The 19,992-nt window shown below is 50.9% G+C and overlaps 1 protein-coding gene across 1 annotated transcript in view; it reads right to left on the bottom strand.

Annotated features, from left to right (window-relative positions):
* Nucleotides 1–1,601, bottom strand: part of LOC140405581 (ovarian cancer G-protein coupled receptor 1-like) — a 30,792-nt gene extending 29,191 nt beyond the window's left edge. Inside the window, exon 1 of the mRNA XM_072494146.1 lies at nucleotides 1,247–1,601. The gene's annotated coding sequence lies outside the window, so the exon portion shown is untranslated. The remainder of the gene's footprint in view (nucleotides 1–1,246) is intronic.
* Between the last annotated feature and the right edge of the window lie 18,391 nt (nucleotides 1,602–19,992).

A 19,992-nucleotide genomic window follows, 5' to 3' on the forward strand; every position in this document is an offset into this window, starting at 1 on the left:
GACCTCTGCTGAATCCCTGACTTCAAACTTAATTTTCTACAACCAGAGGAAGTTGTATAGACCTCCCAGCCAGACAGCCACCCCGGTGGCATTGTCAACTGCTGTTCCAGTAAAATTCTTCACTGGACAATCAGAGAGGCAAAGACCATGACATCTATCTTCCTCCTCTCCATCATATCCGGCTTTTCCGATATCCCAAAAATTGCGACCATCGGATCCGTCCCAACTTCCTAGCATCCCGAACACTCCCGCCCGGTATCTCTCTAGCTTCCCACAGTCCCAGAACATATGCACATGGTTTGCTGGTCCCTGCCCACACTCGTCTCCTCCTCCTTGGGATGAATTTCTGTTGTGCCTCCTGAATAACCCCCAAAAGCTTCTGTCATTGCTGTTTCACTGTCTTCCCTGCTATACTCCCCTTCGAATCAACTCTGAGTAACTCCTCCCTCATGTCTTTGTAGTTACCTGTATTCAATTGTAATACCCACCTGGATCCCCAGGGCAACAAGGTACCCTGTCTGGCCTCCACCACATCTAACAGTCATCCCAGGTCGGCATCGTCAAAGCGTGGGGCTGGTCTCCGTGGTGGCATGGCCGCTAGCGGAGTGGCTTTGGCTGTGGAGGGGCGGTTTAGGTTCTTCTCTCCCTTGTTAGCAGGGGCTGGCGAAAGCGGTCCCAGGTGAATCAGCCGACTAGCCATGATTTGCAGCATGAATTCTGTGGGCACTCGTTAAGTGGACCGATTCACATTTTATCGAGGTGACAGCCTCGGCGGGCCGCGCATCAGGGAGCTCGTGGCAGTTCCCACTCGCTGCCACACTTAGAAACAAATTGGGCCCCAAGTGTGGACTAAACCGGTGAGAAACTCCCCAGGACCCACAAAAGTGACCGTGCTGTTTGATAGAGGTGGGAAACTCATCGCCAGGGCCGACGGGAAACTCCCAGCAAAACACAACACAAATAACACTTGAAACTTTTCCGTTAAATCACGCCCAAGGTGTTAATTGAGAGAGAGAAAAATAATGAAATAATGCCTAAAATATGAATTTAGTCACTACCTCATGGAACACAGGGGAACGCGTCTTACACTGTCAGTGTGCCCCACCCCCTCGTTATTTAAAGAAAAATTTCTAAAGTCACTCAAACATTACTTCACTGTTTACTTGTCTTCTCTCTGTAGCTTTCTGCCCGACACTTGATTTTCACCTCTGGTTTCTTGAGATATCAAAGCAAATGGAATACCCACATCTGAAAGAATCCTGTTGTCTATTTCCCACAGAAAGTTGGATCAGTTCCCGAATTTCCGTCTTGGCTGAATTGAGCGATTTGAAGATTGCGATTCTTATGTTACAATTGGTAAATTCTGTCGCCTTCGTTTTGCAGTATCACTGTATCACAGTGTTGATGGGTCAGGTAAAATTGTTAATGAGAAGCCCCCATGAAACTCAAAGCAATCTTTCTCCTCAAAACCTTCCGAAGGCTAAATGACGTCTACATCCAAAAGTATACACACATCCTGCGTTCGCACTGCAATATTCACAAGTTTAAAATCAATTTGTGGAGCACTTCAGCACTCAGGCTTCGAGGGCAGGTGGTTCCCAGACTTATAGACTGCACCTGAGACAACTAGAAAGACTAGAACATTTTCATGGAAAACCTGACACATTCCACCCCCAGTGCCCCACGCCCACACCCTTCCATCACATCCTGTCTGGTCAAGAACTGACTTGCCATCTGAAAACAAGGGGAGGGGCAAGAACATCACTGTAACAGGAATATGAAAGCTTTTCCTGTTAAAAATGTTGTGTTTTGGCTAATGAAACCACTATTGTATTTCACAATTAATAGAGTTTCACACGTTTTGAAAATGTTTCACTCGGATGTCAATTCCTATTCACACAGACTATCTCCATTCTCTTTCTCCATTCCTCCCTTTTGTTGCTGCTGACATTTTTCTTCCATTTCTTATTTTGATCTCAGTTTCTTCTCCCTTTCCAGTCTGCTTCAATCTGATATAATTCCAACAATCCCCCCAAATTCCTTGTCAACCTGCCATTCTCTCGTAATAAAGGATAGCATCCATTAGCCTTCTTGATTACATGCTGCACCTGCAAATTATCCTTTTGTGGCTGGTGCACCGTAACACCGACATCCCCCTGCATGTCAGCATTTTGCAGTCATTCTCCATTTAAGTAATACTCTGCTTTCTGATTTTTCTGCCAAAGTGAAAAACCTCACACTTTGACACTGACACTCCGTCTGCACCTCCCTAAACCTGACTTTTTAAAAAAATATATATTTATTAAGAATTTTAACACAATTTTTCACCCTTACAAACAAACCCCGCCCCCCGGAACAAAAAGAAAGAAAGCGCACATAGCAAGACATGAACATGGTAAATCGATATGATACAGAGCTTTGTACATTGAATTCCTCTCGTACATGTCAGTTTTCCAGATCCGTCATGTATTTTCTTGCTCAAATACCCCCCAAACAAGCCCCCCCCCCCCCCCAACGCAAGACATCTCCTCTCCCCCTCTCCCCCCCCCCCCCTCCCCCCCCCGGGTTGCTGCTGCTGCTGACCGACCTTCCTCTAACGCTCCGCGAGGTAGTCTAGGAACGATTGCCACCGCCTGTGGAACCCCTGCGCAGACCCTCTCAAGGCAAACTTTATCCTCTCCAATTTGATAAACCCTGCCATATCAATTATCCAGGCCTCCACGCTGGGGGGCTTCGCCTCCTTCCACATTAGCAAGATCCTTCGCCGGGCTACTAGGGACGCAAAGGCCAGAATGCCGGCCTCTTTCGCCTCCTGCACTCCCGGCTCGTCCACTACTCCAAATAGTGCTAGCCCCCAGCTTGGCTTGACCCGGACTTTCACCACCTTAGATACTGTTCCCACCACTCCCCTCCAGAACCCCTCCAGTGCCGGGCATGACCAAAACATATGGACATGGTTTGCCGGACTTCCTGAGCACCTCCCACATCTGTCCTCTACCCCAAAGAACTTACTCAGCCTCGCCCCCGTCATGTGCGTTCTATGAACCACCTTAAATTGTATCAGGCTAAGCCTGGCACACGAAGAAGAGGAATTAACCCTACTTAGGGCATCAGGCCATAGCCCCTCCTCAATCTCCTCCCCCAGCTCCTCCCATTTACCCTTCAGCTCCTCTACCAACGCCTCCCCCTCTTCTTTCATCTCCTGGTATATCGCCGACACCTTGCCCTCTCCGACCCATACACCCGAGATCACCCTGTCTTGAATCTCCTGTGCCGGGAGCAACGGGAATTCCCTCACCTGTCGCCTCACAAACGCCCTCACCTGCATGTATCTGAAAGCATTTCCCGGGGGTAGCCCAAACTTCTCCTCCAGTGCCCCTAGGCTCGCAAACATCCCATCAGTGAACAGGTCCCCCATTCTTCTAATCCCTGCTCGATGCCAGCTCTGAAACCCCCCGTCCATCCTCCCTGGGACAAACTGATGGTTACCCCTGATCGGGGACCACACCGAGGCTCCCATTGCACCCCTGTGCCGTGTCCACTGGCCCCAGATCTTTAGGGTTGCCGCCACCACCGGACTCATGGTGTACCTTGTCGGCGAGAGCGGCAGCGGTGCCGTCACCAGCGCCCCCAGGCTCGTTCCTTTGCAGGATGCCATCTCCAACCTCTTCCATGCCGCCCCCTCTCCCTCCATCACCCACTTACGGATCATCGCCACATTTGCTGCCCAGTAGTTGCCACCCAGATTCGGCAGCGCCAACCCTCCTCGGTCCCTACTGCGCTCCAGAAACCCTCTCCTTACCCTCGGGGTCTTATTCGCCCACACAAAACCCATAATACTCGTGCCTACCCTCTTAAAAAAGGCCTTGGTGATTACAATTAGAAGGCACTGGAACACAAAAAGAAACCTCGGGAGGACCACCATTTTGACCGACTGCACTCTACCCGCCAGCGAGAGCGGCAACATGTCCCATCGTTTGAAGTCCTCCTCCATCTGCTCCACCAGCCTCGTCAGATTAAGTTGATGTAGGGCCCCCCAACTCCTAGCTATTTGGATCCCCAGGTACCGAAAGCTCCTTTCCGCCCTCCTCAGTGGTAGATCGTCTATCCCCCTTTCCTAGTCTCCTGACTGTACTACAAAAAGCTCACTCTTCCCTACATTAAGCTTATAGCCCGAACAATCCCCAAACTCCCTTAGAGTCTGCATGACCTCCACCATCCCCTCCACTGGATCCGCCACATACAGCAACAGGTCGTTTGCATAAAGCGACACTCGATGCTCCTCTCCCCCTCGGACCCCCCCCCCCCTCCATTTCCTAGACTCCCTTAATGACATGGCCAAGTGTTCAATTGCTAATGCAAACAACAGGGGGACAGGGGGCACCCCTGCCTCGTCCCATGATACAGCCGAAAATACTCCGACCTCCGCCGATTCGTAACCATAGTCGCCACCGGGGCTCTATATTGGAGCTTAACCCAACTAATAAACCCTCCCCCGAACCCAAACCTACGCAGCACTTCCCAGAGGTACTCCCACTCTACTCGGTCAAAGGCCTTCTCTGCGTCCACAGCCGCCACTATCTCCGCCTCTCCCTCCGCCGATGGCATCATTATCACGTTTAAGAGCCGCCGCATGTTGGTGTTTAGCTGCCTACCCTTTACAAATCCCGTCTGGTCCTGGTGAATCACCCCCGGGACACAGTCCTCGATCCTCGTAGCCAGCACTTTTGCCAGCAACTTAGCATCCACGTTGAGGAGCGAGATCGGCCTGTACGACCCACATTGCAGTGGGTCCTTGTCCCGCTTCAGGATCAAAGAGATCGTCGCCTCCGACATTGTCGGGGGCAGGGTCCCTCCCTCCCTTGCCTCATTAAAAGTCCTCACTAGCAACGGGGCCAACAGGTCTACGTACTTCCTATAGAACTCAACCGGGAACCCGTCCGGTCCCGGGGCCTTCCCTGCCTGCATACTCCCCAGACCTTTGATCTGCTCCTCCAACCCAATTGGTGCCCCCAAACCAGCCACCTCCTGCTCCTCCACCCTCGGGAACCTCAGTTGGTCCAAGAATCGTCGCATCCCCTCTTCCCCCGCTGGGGGCTGGGATCTGTACACATCCTCATAGAAGGCCTTGAATGCCTCATTTACTTTTGTCGCACTCCGCACCGTAGCTCCCCTTCCATCCTTGACTCCACCTATTTCCCTCGCTGCCATCCTCTTACGGAGCTGGTGTGCCAGCATCCGACTCGCCTTCTCTCCATACTCATACGTCGCCCCCTGCGCTTTCCTCCACTGTGCCTCTGCCTTCCCTGTGGTCAACAGGTCAAACTCCGCCTGGAGACGTCACCTTTCCCTAAGTAGTCCCTCTTCAGGGGCCTCTGCGTATCTCCTGTCCATTCTTAAAATCTCCCCCACTAACCTCTCCCTTTCCATGCCCTCTGTCTTCTCCCTATGAGCCCTGATGGAGATTAGCTCTCCCCTGATCACCGCCTTCAGCGCCTCCCATACCACCCCCACCTGCACCTCCCCGTTGTCGTTGGCCTCCAAGTACCTTTCAATACACCCCCTCACCCTCCCACACACCGCCTCATCTGCCAGCAGTCCCACATCCAACCGCCACAACGGGCGTTGGTCCCTCTCCTCTCCCAGCTCCAGTTCCACCCAATGCGGGGCGTGATCTGAAATTGCTATGGCCGAATACTCCGTTCCCTCCACTTTCGGGATCAGCGCCCTGCCCAGAACAAGAAAATCTATCCGGGAGTAGGCTTTGTGCACGTGGGAGAAAAAAGAAAATTCCCTGGCCTGCGGCCTGGCAAACCTCCATGGGTCCACTCCCCCATCTGATCCATAAACCCCCTAAGCACCTTGGCCACAGCCGGCCTCTTTCCGGTCCTAGATCTGGAGCGATCCAGTGCTGGGTCCAACACCGTATTAAAATCCCCACCCATTATCAAGCTTCCTACCTCCAGGTCCAGAATGCGCCCCAACGTGTGCTTCATGAATCCGGCATCATCCCAGTTCGGGGCGTATACATTTACCAATAGCACCCACGTCCCCTGCAACTTACTGCTCACCATCACGTATCGACCTCCATTGTCCACTACGATATTCTTGGCCTCAAACGACACCCGCTTCCTCATCAATATTGCCACCCCTCTATTCTTCGCATCCAGCCCCGAATGGAATACCTGTCCTACCCATCCCTTTCTTAACCTGACCTGATCCGCCACCTTCAAATGTGTCTCCTGGAGCATGACCACGTCTGCCTTCAGTCCCTTTAAGTGTGCGGACACTCGGGCCCTCTTTACCGGCCCATTCAGGCCCCTCGCATTCCACGTTATCAGCCGGATTGGGGCCCCCCCCCCACGGGGGCCCCCCACCACCACCACCCCTCCCCCCCACAGGGGCCCCCCACCCCCCTGCCGACTAGCCATCTCCTTTTCTAGGCCAGTCTCGTGCCCGCGCCGCCTTCACCCTCCAGTCCCCCAGACGGGAGACCCCCGCCCCGACCACCTCTTCTGTCCCATTCCCCTTCGGCCAGTGCAGCAGCAACCCTATTTCCCCCCCCCCCCCGCTAGACCCGTGTCTAGCTCTTTTGCTCCCCCCATAGCACTCCCGGAAGTCAGGTAACTCCTGCTGACCCCGGCTTTCCCCGCCGTCCCATTGACCCCCCCGTGTGGGAATCTCCCAATCAGTGTGCGCTCCTCCATTCCCCCCCCCCTCCATCCTTCCCTAGCGTGGGAAAAAGCCCACGCTTTCCTAAGCCTGCCCCGCACCCTCTGGCGCAGCTCCTGTCGCGGCCTTGTCTCATTTCCCCCATCCCCGAGCCTCCTCTCCCTCCAGCACCAGCGCCCACCGTCTCGTACGGTCTTCTCACCCAGTCCCTTTCCCCATCCTCATTCATCCCCCAGCCCGTGGAACATTTCCTGCGCGTGATTAACATCCTATGTACAACAAACATCAAACAGCACCCCCCACCCTCACAAACCCTCAGTTTGAGTCCAACTTTTCAGTTTGAATAAAGGTCCAAGCCTCCTCAGGAGTTTCAAAATAGTGATGTTGAGCCTTGAATGTGACCCACAATCGCGCTGGCTGCAGCATTCCGAATCTCATTCCCTTCCGATGCAGCACCGCCTTGGCCCGGTTGAAACCCGCATTCCTCTTTGCTACCTCCGTGCTCCAGTCCGGGTATATTCGGATCTCCGCATTCTCCCAGCTGCTGCTCCGCTCTTTCTTGGCCCATTTCAAGACCCTCTCTCTGTCCGTGAAACGGTGAAACATCACCACAATCGCCCTTGGCGGCTCATTAGCCTTGGGCCTCCTCGCCAGCACCCGGTGAGCCCCATCCAGCTCCAAAGGCCTCGAAGGGGCCTCCGCGCCCATCATCGACTCGAGCATCGTGCTCGCATATGCCCCGGCATCGGCCCCCTCCACTCCTTCAGGGAGACCCAGGATCCGAAGATTCTTTCTCCTCGACCTGTTCTCCAGGTCTTCGAATCTTCCCGCCCACCTTTTGTGCAGCGCCTCGTGCGCCTCCACCCTCACCGCCAGGCCCAAGATCTCATCCTCGTTCTCATTAACTTTTTCCTGCACCTCCTGGATCTTTACCTCATGGGCCTTCTGGGTCATCCCTAATCCTTCAATCGCCGACAGCATAGGCGCCAGCATCTCTTTCCGCAGCTCCTCAAAACAGCGCTTAATGAACTCTTGCAGCTCCGGCCTGCCTTCCACTTTATCTCCGGCCGCCGCCATCTTGTTTTTCTTCCCTTGCTTCTCCCGTTGCTCAAACGCCGCTTTTTTGGCCGTTTCATTTCTTGTCCGATCCATAAACAGTGAAGGGGGACCTCACTCTCCCCTTCCCACACGGAACGTCTTCAAAGAATTCCCGTTGGGGCTCTTCTAGAGAGCCCGAAAGTCCATGATCGCGGGAGCTGCCGAATCGTGCGGCTTAGTTCCGCATCGCCACAACCGGAAGTCCTTACATTTTTTTATTTTTTAAACGCACTTTATTCACTCCCTAAACCTTTCTATATCCATCTGCAAAATATCATAGAATTGACAGTGCAGAAGGAGGCCATTCGGCCCATCACATCTGCACCGGGCCTTGGATAGAGCACCCTACTTAAGCCGACACCTCCACCCTATCCCCGTAAAACAGTAACCCCACCTAACCTAAGCGCAATTTAGCATGGCCAATCCACCTAACCTGCACATCTTTGGACTGTGGGAGGAAACCGGAGCACCCGGAGGAAACCCACGCAGACACGGGGAGGATGTGCAGACTCCGCACAGACAGTGACCCAAGCCGGGATCGAACCTGGCACCCTGGAGCTGTGAAGCAACTGTGCTAACCACTGTGCTACTGTGCCAGCCCTAAAATATGTATGTCTTCTTCGCAACATAATTCCTACCTATCTTTGGGTTGTCTGCAAATTTAGCGACCATGCCTTCCAAGTCATTGATGTGATTTGTAAAGCGTTGAGGCTCGAGCACAGATCACAGCTGGACACCACTTGTCACATCCTGCCAATCAAATAAAGACCCATTTGTGCATAACCTTTGTTTTCTGCCAGCCATCTTATCTTCAATCCAGGCTAATATGTTGGCCCCCACACCATGAGCTTTTTTTTTTGCAATAACCTTTGATGTGGAACCTTAGCAAATGCTTTCTGATAATTCAAGTACATTGGGCAGGATTCTCCGTCCCGCCAGACCCATTTTCTGGCGCGGTGCACCCCTGCTGGCAGCGGGATACTAGGTCCTGGCAGCTGGCCAATGAGGTTTCCCGTTGTGGCCACCCTCACTCTGTCAGGAAATCCACGAGCGTAAGTGCTCTGCCAGTGAAGCGGGGGCTCGTGCCAATGGAGAATCCCGCCCAGTGTGTCTACAGGCTCCCCTCTGACCTCAGCACATGTTACTCCTTCGAAGAACTCTCGTAAATTGGTTAAACATGATTTCTCTTGAACAATACCTCTCCACATCATTCTGTATCCTTTAACACTGCCACTCCACACGATTCTGTACCCTTAACACTGCCACTCCACACCATTCTGTACCCTTTAACATGGTCACTCCGCACCATTCTGTACCCTTAACACTGCCACTCCACACCATTCTGTAACCTTTAACATGGTCACTCCGCACCATTCTGTACCCTTAACACTGCCACTCCACACCATTCTGTATCCTTAGTATCTGTGAGAATGAGTGTGTTTGTGTGAGAGTGAGTGTAGTTTTGTGTGTGTTTGTGAGAAAGAGTGAGTATGGCCAATTTGATTGTAACCTCAACTCCATGTTCTCACCTCCCCTGATAACGTTTCACCCACTTACATATTCAAAATTTGCCGATCTCTGTTTCCAAAATATTCAAATACTCTGCTTCCATCACCTTTTGAAGAACAGTTCGACAGACCCACTGTTTAAGAGAAAAGATTTCTCCACACCACTGTTTTAAATGGGAAATCCCTTATTTTGAAACAGTGATTCTCCGACAAGAGGAAATATCCTCTTCATATCCACCCTGTTTCAATCAAGTTGCCTCTTATTCTTCTAAACTCCTGTGGATGCAAGCTTAATCTGACCAACCTTTCCTCACAAGACAACCACCCCTTTGCTAGTATTAGTCTAGTAAGCCTTCTCTGAAGTGCTTCTGCCACATTTATATCTGTCCTTCAATAAAGAGATCAGGACAGTACACAGTATGCTTGATGTGTCCTCATCGATATCCTGTACAACTGAAGCATAACCTCTCCACACCAAATCATTCTTTTAGCATTGGCTTTCCACACCCTTTCTTTTCACAGACAGTCTCCCTCTCAGTTCATTCTAACATTCTCCTTCCTCTTCCAAAGTTCAACTTGCATATTCCCTCCATTCCCACTTCCCTTTATTGGCTTCACTTCCATTCCCATCTCAATGCTGGGTATATGTCTCAATGCTGGGTATATATCTCAATGCTGGATATATCTCAATGCTGGGTATATGTCTCAATGCTGGGTATATATCTCAATGCTGGGTATATATCTCAATGCTGGATGTATATCTCAATGCTGGATATATCTCAATGCTGGGCATATATCTCATTGCTGGATATATATCAATGCTGGGCATATATCATTGCTGGATATATCTCAATGCTGGGTATATATCTCAATGCTGGGCATATATCTCATTGCTGGATATATCTCAATGCTGGGTATATATCTCAATGCTGGGCATATATCTCATTGCTGGATATATCTCAATGCTGGGTATTTATCTCAATGCTGGGTATATATCTCAATGCTGGGTATATATCTCAATGCTGGGCATATATCTCATTGCTGGATATATCTCAATGCCTGGTATATATCTCAATGCTGGATATATATCTCAATGCTGGGCATATATCTCAATGCTGGGTATATATCTCAATGCTGGGTATATATCTCATTGCTGGATATATCTCAATGCTGGGTATATATCTCAATACTGGGTATATATCTCAATGCTGAGCATATATCTCATTGCTGGATATATCTCAATGCTGGGTATATATCTCAATGCTGAGCATATATCTCATTGCTGGATATATCTCAATGCTGGGTATATATCTCAATGCTGGGTATATATCTCAATGCTGGGTATATATCTCAATGCTGGGCATATATCTCATTGCTGGATTTATCTCAATGCTGGGTATATATCTCAATGCTGAGCATATATCTCATTGCTGGATATATCTCAATGCTGGGTATATATCTCAATGCTGGATATATCTCAATGCTGGGTATATATCTCAATGCTGGATATATCTCAATGCTGGGTATATATCTCAATGCTGGGTATATATCTCATTGCTGGATATATCTCAATGCTGGGTATATATCTCAATGCTGGGTATATATCTCAATGCTGAGCATATATCTCATTGCTGGATATATCTCAATGCTGGGTATATATCTCATTGCAGGATATATCTCGATGCTGGGTATATATCTCAATGCTGGATATATCTCAATGTTGGGTATATATCTCAATGCTGGGTATATATCTCAATGTTGGGCATATATCTCATTGCTGGATATATCTCAATGCTGGGTATATATCTCAATGCTGGGTATATATCTCAATGCTGGGTATATATCTCAATGCTGGGCATATATCTCATTGCTAGATATATCTCAATGCTGGGTATATATCTCAATGCTGGGTATATATCTCAATGCTGGGTATATATCTCAATGCTTGATATATCTCAATGCTGGGTATATATCTCAATGCTGGGTATATATCTCAATGCTGGGCATATATCTCAATGCTGGGCATATATCTCATTGTTGGATATATCTCAATGCTGGGTATATGTCTCAATGCTGGGTATATATCTCAATGCTGGGCATATATCTCAATGCTGGGCATATATCTCATTGCTGGGCATATATCTCATTGCTGGGCATATATCTCATTGCTGGGCATATATCTCATCATATTACACAATGCGGGGTATTTCTCAGTGCTAGGTATATTGCACAATGTTGGGTATATCTCACTAAAACAAGTAAGTACGTTTATATTAAATTAACAATTATAATTATAATACACTGCATTCTGAGCTAATCACGTCCTCACACTAGCTGCTCTCTACCCACGCTAACTCACACACACTGAGAAAGAGCGGGAAACTCCTTTTTATAGGTCCTGTTAGTGTTGCCATCTAGTGATCATTTGTCTGTACTTACTTTACATTAACTGAACATGTATTAACACTTACAGAGATCACTACAGAAGTGTGTCTCGATGCATACAATGTACCTTCTGGTTAGTCTGAGGCTGCACCTTGCTTGATGTGTGTGTGTGGTTGAACTTTATCTGAGAAGTGTTAATCCCTCCAGCTGTCAGCAGAGGGAGCTTCGTACTCTGTGTTGCCCCATTGTTTGACTCCCGAGAAGTCTGTCTATCTCAGTCGAAGCTGGAGAGATATTCATAGCAAGTGGCGTTGAGAAGAATTAAAATGTTTCTACAATTTTGTCAAATATCAGCCATGATTGAATGGCGGAGCAGACTCGATGGGCCGAGTGGCCTAATTCTGCTGCTATGTCTTATGGTCACCCCCGCAGAGTTCGGTGCACAGGTGCATCCGCGCTGTCACGGAGGCACGATATACCCAGTCAGCACGATACATCGATTGCAATGTGGACCAAGCCCACCAGGATGACCGGGCAGCGAGGTTCACCGCCATCGCCGAGATGCCCCGGGTCAAGGATCGACGAGATGCATGACCCCTACGAATACCTGCAGTTGACAGGCCGAAAGGGGTTCCACTCGATGAACGTACAGCTGGTGTTTTGTTTAGAAAATATTTTATTGAAGCATTTGGAATTTCCACAGTTTAACACATTAGCATTTCTTAAACAACCGCGCGGGCCGACACATGCAAAACACCTAAACGAACAAAAAACAGAAAACATCCCTACTACCCCCACCCTATTCCTTAATTACCCGTATACTAAGTTCCCTGTCCTTATCTAACATTGCCATGCCTCCTGTTCCCCCCTCCTCCCCCCCCCCCCCCCAACACCTTTTCCACTCCACCCCTCCTTACTGCTGACGTTCAATTTTCCTTGAAGAAATCGATGAACGGTTGCCATCTCCGGGTGAATCCCTGAGTTGATCCTCTCAAGCCAAACTTAATTTTTTGCAGACTGAGAAACCTATCATATCGCTGACCCACACTCCTGCCTTCGAAGGCTCCGAGTCCCTCCATCCCAGCAAAATCCATCTCCGGGCCACCAGGGAGGAGAAGGCCAGGACATCGGCCTCCCTCCCCTCCCTTGGCCCCCGGATCTTCCGATACCCCAACTATTGCCAGTTCTGGACTCGGGGTTACCTTCCCTTCCAGGACTTCTGACATAATGTCCGCAAAACCCTGCCAGAATCCCAACTTCGGACATGCCCAGAACATATGCACATGGTTCGCTGGGCTACCTCCACTTCGCCCACATTTGTCCTCCACCTCCTCAAAGAACCTGCTCATCCGGGCCACCATCATGTGGGCCCTGTGGACCACCTTGAACTGGATCAAGCCAAGTCTGGCACACAACGAGAATAAATTGACCATCTTCAAAGCTTTTCCCTACAGTTCAATTTCCAGCTCTCCTCCCAGCTCCTCTTCACACTTCCTCTTCACCTCTCTGATACGGGCCTCTTCCCACTCCATCAACTCCTTGTATATCTGCGAAACCCTCCCCTCTCCAACCCCTGTTTTTGACCGGCAGGATGCCGCTCCCACGCACTCCCAAACCGACCATTCCCCCACTACCCACTTCCTGACCATCGATATGTTGGCTGCCCAGTAATAGGTAATAAAGCTCGGGAGGGCCAGGCCCCCTCTCCGCGACCACATTCCAGGAGTGCCTTCTTTACTCTCGGGGTTTTACCCACCCACACAAAATCCGATATCGCCGCGTTCATTTTCCTGAAAAAAGCCTTTGGGTCAAAAATCGGAAGACATTGAAAAAAGAAGAGCAGTCTCGGAAGGACCGTCATCTTTACCGTTGGACCCTCCCCGCCAGCGTCAGCGGGAGCAAGTCCCGTCTGCGGAAGTACCTTTTCAGTTGATCGTCCGCTTTGCCCAGATTTAACTTGTGAAGCTGCCCCCAATACTTAGCCACTTGAATCCCCAGATATCTCAAACTTCTCTCAGTCATTTTAACAGGTAACTCCTTCAGTCTCCTTTCCTGCCCCCGTGCCTGGATCCCGAACATCTCGCTCTTTCCCATATTTAACTTGTAACCTGAAAATCGCCCAAATTCTGCTAGTATCTCCATGATTTCGGCCACACCCCTCCCCCCCTCACCGGGTCTGTGACATAGAGCAGCAAGTCGTCCGCGTAGAGAGAGACCCTGTGCTTCACCCCCCACCCCCCCCCCCCCCCTCCCAACTCACTATCCCCCACCAGGCATTCGATGATCTAAGGGCCATTGCTAAGGGCTCTATGGCCAGGGCAAACAATAATGGGGAGAGTGGGCATCCCTGCCTTGTCCCCATACAGAGACAAAAATATTCTGACCGGACTCGGTTGGTTCTTACATTTGCCACCGGAGCAGAATATAACAGCCGGACCCAATCCACAAATCCCTGCCGAAACTCAACCCTGCCTAAAATATTCCATAGGTACTTCCACTCCACCCGGTCAAAAGCCTTCTCCGCGTCGATGGCTACTGTCACCTCAACATCGCGCCCCTCCGCTGGCATCATTATAACGTCAAGTGCCTGCCCTTCACAAATCCCGTCTGATCCTCCACGATTACCTCCGGGACACAATCCTCTATTCGGGTGGACAAGATCTTTGCCAGCTATTTAGCATCCACATTCAAAAGGGAAATTGGCCTGTACGATCCACAGCTCTCCGGGTCCTCGGCTCACTTCAGGATGAGAGAGATTGATGCCTGTGGTAGCGTTGGGGGAAGCACTCCCAGCTCCTTGGACTTGTTAAAAGCCTTGACCAGAAGCGGCCCCAGTAGCCCAGAAAACCTTTTAGAAAATTCCACTGGGAATCCATCAGGTCCCGGGGCCTTGCCTGATTGAATCGCCCCCAATCCGTCTATCATCTCCCTGAGCCCAATTGGGCCCTCCAGCACTTCCACCAGTTCCTCGTCTACCTTCGGGATCTCTAGCCTCTCCAGGAATTGATTCATGCCCCCCTCGCCTGCCGGGGGTTTCGACTCATATAATCGACTATAGAATTCACAGAACACGTCATTCACTGCCCCCCCGGGTCCATCACTACCTTCCCCCTCATATCCTTGATTTTCCCTATTTCTCTCGCCGCCTCCTGCTTCCTCAGCTGATGTGCCAGCATCCTGCTAGCTTTCTCCCCATATTCATATATTGCCCTTTTTACCCTCCTCAGCTGTCCCTCTGCCTGACCCGTGGAAAGGAGCCCAAATTCCATTTGGAGTCTCTGACATTCCTTCAGGAGCTCCTCATTCGGAGACTCCGCATATCTTCTGTCCACCTGCAGGATTTCTCCTACCAACCTGTCCAGCACCGCCCATTCAGTCTTCTCCCTACGGGCCCGAATCAAAATACATTCCCCTCTAATAACCGCCTTCAATGCCTTCCACACCACCCCAGTGTCGTTGTTCTTTATCGACCACCGAATCGTCTCCCTCACTCGCTGACAGATCTCGTCGTCCGCTAACAGTCCTGCATCTAATCTCCACTGCGGGTGCTGGGGTTTTCCTGGGCTTACCTGCAGGTCTAACCAATCTGGTGCGTGGTCTGACACCACAATTGCTGAGTACTCTGTGTCCTCCACCCCCGCCAACAGTGTTTTATCCAGTACACAGAAATTTATCCTGGAGAATGCCTTGTGCACTTGAGAGTAGAATGAATACTCCTTGCTCTGTGGCCTCTAAAATTTCCACGGATCAAGGCCTCGCAGTTCTTTCGCCATTGCTGATACCTTCCCTGGCCTAGAACTCGACTGGTCCATCCTCGGATCTAGGGCCGTGTTGAAGTCACCCCCCCATAACCAAGTCAAGGTCCGGGATATTTCCCAGCACCTTCCTGGCAAACCGCGACATCATCCCAGTTTAGAACATAGAACATTACGGCGCAGTACAGGCCCTTCAGCCCTCGATGTTGCGCCGACCTGTGAAACCACTCTAAACGCTCATCTACACTATTCCCTTATCGTCCATATGTCTATCCAATGACCATTTGAATGCCCTTAGTGTTGGCGAGTCCACTACTGTTGCAGGCAGGGCATTCCACGCCCTTACTACTCTCTGAGTAAAGAACCTACCTCTGACATCTGTCCTATATCTATCTCCCCTCAATTTAAAGGTATGTCCCCTCTTGCTAGACATCACCATCCGAGGAAAAAGGCTCTCACTGTCCACCCTATCTAATCCTCTGATCATCTTGTATGCCTCAATTCAGTCACCTCTTAACCTTCTTCTCTCTGACGAAAACAGCCTCAAGTCCCTCAGCCTTCCCTTATAAGATCTTCCCTCCATACCAGGCAACATTCTGGTAAATCTCCTCTGCACCCTTTCCAATGCTTCCACATCCTTCCTATAATGCGGCGGCTAGAACTGTACGCAATACTCCAAATGCGGCCGCACCAGAGTTTTGTACAGCTGCAACATGACCTCATGGCTCCTAAACTCAATCCCTCTACCAATAAAAGCTAACACACTGTACGCCTTCTTAACAACCCTCTCAACCTGGGTGGCAACTTTCAGGGATCTATGTACATGGACACCGAGATCTCTCTGCTCATCCACACTACCAAGAATCTTACCACTAGCCCAGTACTCTGTCTTCCTGTTATTCCTTCCAAAATGAATCACCTCACACTTTCCTGCATTAAACTCCATTTGCCACCTCTCAGCCCAGTGCTGCAGCTTATCTATGTCCCTCTGTAACTTGTAACATCCTTCCACACTGTCCACAACTCCACCGACTTTAGTGTCATCTGCAAATTTACTCACCCATCCTTCTACACCCTCGACCAGGTCATTTATAAAAATGACAAACAGCGGTGGCCCCAAAACAGATCCATGTGGTACACCACTAGTAACTGGACTCCAGTCTGAACATTTCCCATCAACCACCATCCTTTGTCTTCTTCCATCTAGCCAATTTCTGATATAAACTGCTAAATCACCCTGAATCCCATGCCTCCATATTTTCTGCAACAGCCTACCGTGGGGAACCTTATCAAAAGCTTTACTGAAATCCATATACACCACATCAACTGCTTTACCCTCATCCACCTGTTTGGTTACCTTCTCAAAGAACTCAATAAGGTTGGTGAGGCACGACCTACCCTTCACAAAACCATGTTGACTATCTCTAATCAAATTATTCCTTTCCAGATGATTATACATCCTATCTCTTATAAAACTTTCCAAGACTTCCGGGTGCGGCGATGACCAGCTAAGTCGCACGTTTCGGCACCTCCCGTTGAAACTGACTTTTGGGCTCTTATTAAGAGCCCCAACGGCAATTTTTAACGGCCAAAATCATTGTGCGGTGAAATAGGAGGGAATCCCCCCGGATAAATATGGATAAAGGAGAGGATAGCGGCCGGATTGCAGTGGATCCACTGGAGCAGCGGCAAGGAAGGGAAGCTTGAAGCAAGATGGCGTTGGAAGGTGGCTGTTCGGTATGGGGCCCGGAGCAACAAGAGTTCCTGCGGCGCTGTGTGGAAGAGCTGAAGATGGAGGTGTTGGCCCCGATGCTACAGGCGATTGAAGGGCTAAAGGAGGCGCAGAGGACCCAGGAGTTGGAGCTTCGGGTCATGAAGGCAAAGGCTGCGGAGAATGAGGATGAAATACAGGCCTGGTGGTAAGGACAGAGACGCACGAGGCACAGCACAAAAGGTGTGTGGAGAGGTTGGAAGCCCTGGAGAATAACTCGAGGAGGAAGAATTTAAGAGTCTTGGGTCTTCCCGAAGGCACAGAGGGGGCGGACGTCGGGGCATATGTGAGCACGATGCTTCATTCGCTAATGGGATCGGAGGCCCCGACGGGCCCTTTGGAGGTGGAGGGAGCTCACCGAGTTTTGGCGCGAAGACCAAAGGCAGGAGAAAAACCTCGGGCCATAGTGGTGAGGTTTCACCGCTACAATGACAGAGAGATGGTTCTAAGATGGGCGAAGAAAACTCGGAGCTGCAGGTGGGAGAACGCGGTGATCCGTGTGTACCAGGATTGGAGTGCGGAGGTGGCGAGAAGGAGGGCAAGTTTCAACCGGGCCAAGGCGGTGCTCCACAAAAAGAAGGTTAAATTTGGAATGTTGCAGCCGGCGAGACTGTGGGTCACACACCAAGGGAAGCACCACGACTTTGAGACGGCAGAAGAGGTGTGGACATTCATTGTGGATGAGAAGCTGGAATAGTCTGGCGAGAGAAAAAGCTTCTGTGATAAAGTGGTGGGGTGATTATGTGGGACGAGGAAGGGGAAGGGGGGGGGAATTTTTACAATTTTTCAATTTTGTAACTTTTCTCTTTTCCCCTCGTGGGGGAGGGGGGGGGGGAGTATAGGGAACTGTGGGCGCCGGTGGGAAGGAAAGGGGAAGGAGAAGTGAACTGCGCCATCAGGGGCGGGGCCAAGTGGGAAACGCGGGCTTTGCTCCCGCGCTATGGTAATTGTGGCGGGAACGGGGACGCAGGAAGGAGGGGGCCTCGCACAATGAGGGGCCCAGGACAAACGGGGGAAGCCGAGGTCAGCCAGAGTTTCCTGACTTCTGGGAGCAACATGGGGGGTGCAACTACGCTAGAAAGGGATCTAGCGGAGGGGGGGGGGGGGGGAGTTAACTGGGTTGCTGCTGCTAAGGGGAAAGGGGAGCTGTTATGGGGCGGGGTGGTCGGGACGGGAGAGCACCGTCGGTGAGATATACGGGTACGTGGGAACCGGGTGAGGAGCTGGGTTAGAAAAGGGGATGGCTAGTCAACATGGGGGGGGGGGTAAAGAGCCCCCCAACCCGACTGATCTCGTGGAACGTGAGAGGGCTGAATGGGCCGATTAAAAGGGCACGGGTACTCGCACACCTAAAGAACTTAAAGGCAGATGTGGTCATGTTGCAGGAGACGCACCTGAAACTGGCAGATCAGGTCAGACTACGTAAAGGATGGGTGGGGCAGGTGTTCCATTCGGGCTTAGATGTGAAGAATAGGGGGGTGGCTATCTTAGTGGGGAAACGGGTACAGTTTGAGGCAAAGACCATAGTGGCGGACAGTGGGGGTAGATGCGTGATGGTGAGTGGCAGATTGCAAGGGGAGGCGGTGGTTCTGGTGAACGTATACGCCCCGAACTGGGATGATGCAAACTTCATGAAGCGTATGCTGGGGCGTATCCCGGACTTGGAGGCAGGAAAGCTGGTAATGGGGGGAGACTTCAACACGGTGCTTGATCCAGGGCTGGACCGGTCTAGGTCTAAGACCGGGAGGAGGCCGGCAGCGGCCAAGGTGCTTGAGGACTTCATGGAGCAGATGGGAGGAGTAGACCCCTGGAGATTTATTAGGCCTAGGAGTAAGGAGTTTTCATTTTTCTCCCATGTTCACAAGGTGTATTCACGGATAGACTTTTTTGTCCTGGGAAGGGCTCTGATTCCGAAGGTGACAGGGACGGAGTACATGGCCATAGCCATTTCGGTCCACGCTCCACATTGGGTAGATCTGGAGATAGGAGAGGACAAGGAGCAGCACCCACTCTGGAGATTGGATATGGGGTTGTTGGCGGATGAGGGGGTATGTCTAAGGGTGAGGGGGTGTATCAAAAGATACCTGGAGCTTAATGATAACAGAGAGGTCCAGGTGGGAGTGGTCTGGGAGGCGCTGAAGGCGGTGGTCAGAGGGGAACTGATATCCATAAGGGCCCATAAAGGGAAGCAAGAGAGCAAAGAAAGGGAGCGACTGTTGAGAGAACTTCTGAGGGTAGACAGGCAATATGCAGAGGCTCCGGAGGAGGGACTGTACAGGGAAAGACAAAGGCTACATGTGGAGTTTGACCTGCTGACCACGGGCAAGGCAGAAGCACAGTGGAGGAGGGCACAGGGAGTACAGTATGAGTATGGAGAGAAGGCGAGCCGGTTACTGGCCCAACAACTGAGGAAGAGGGGAGCGGCGAGGGAGATAGGTGGGGTGAGGGATGAGGAAGGTGAGATGGAACGGGGAGCAGAGAGGGTGAACGGGGTGTTTAAGGCATTCTACGAGAGGGTGTATAAACTCAGCCCCCGGAAGGGAAGGTGGGAATGATGCATTTCCTAGATCGGCTGGAATTCCCGAAGGTGGAGGAGCAGGAGAGGGCGGGACTGGGAGCACGGATTGAGGTGGAGGAGGTGGTAAAGGGGATTGGGAGCATGCAGGCGTGGAAGGCCCCGGGACCGGATGGGTTCCCGGTGGAATTTTATAGGAAATACATGGACCTACTGGCCCCGCTTTTGACGAGAACCTTTAATGAGGCCAGGGAAAGGGGGAAGTTGCCCCCGACTATGTCGGAGGCG

This window comes from Scyliorhinus torazame, chromosome 2 (assembly GCF_047496885.1).
Source record: "Scyliorhinus torazame isolate Kashiwa2021f chromosome 2, sScyTor2.1, whole genome shotgun sequence".
NCBI classification, from domain to species: Eukaryota; Metazoa; Chordata; class Chondrichthyes; order Carcharhiniformes; family Scyliorhinidae; genus Scyliorhinus; species Scyliorhinus torazame.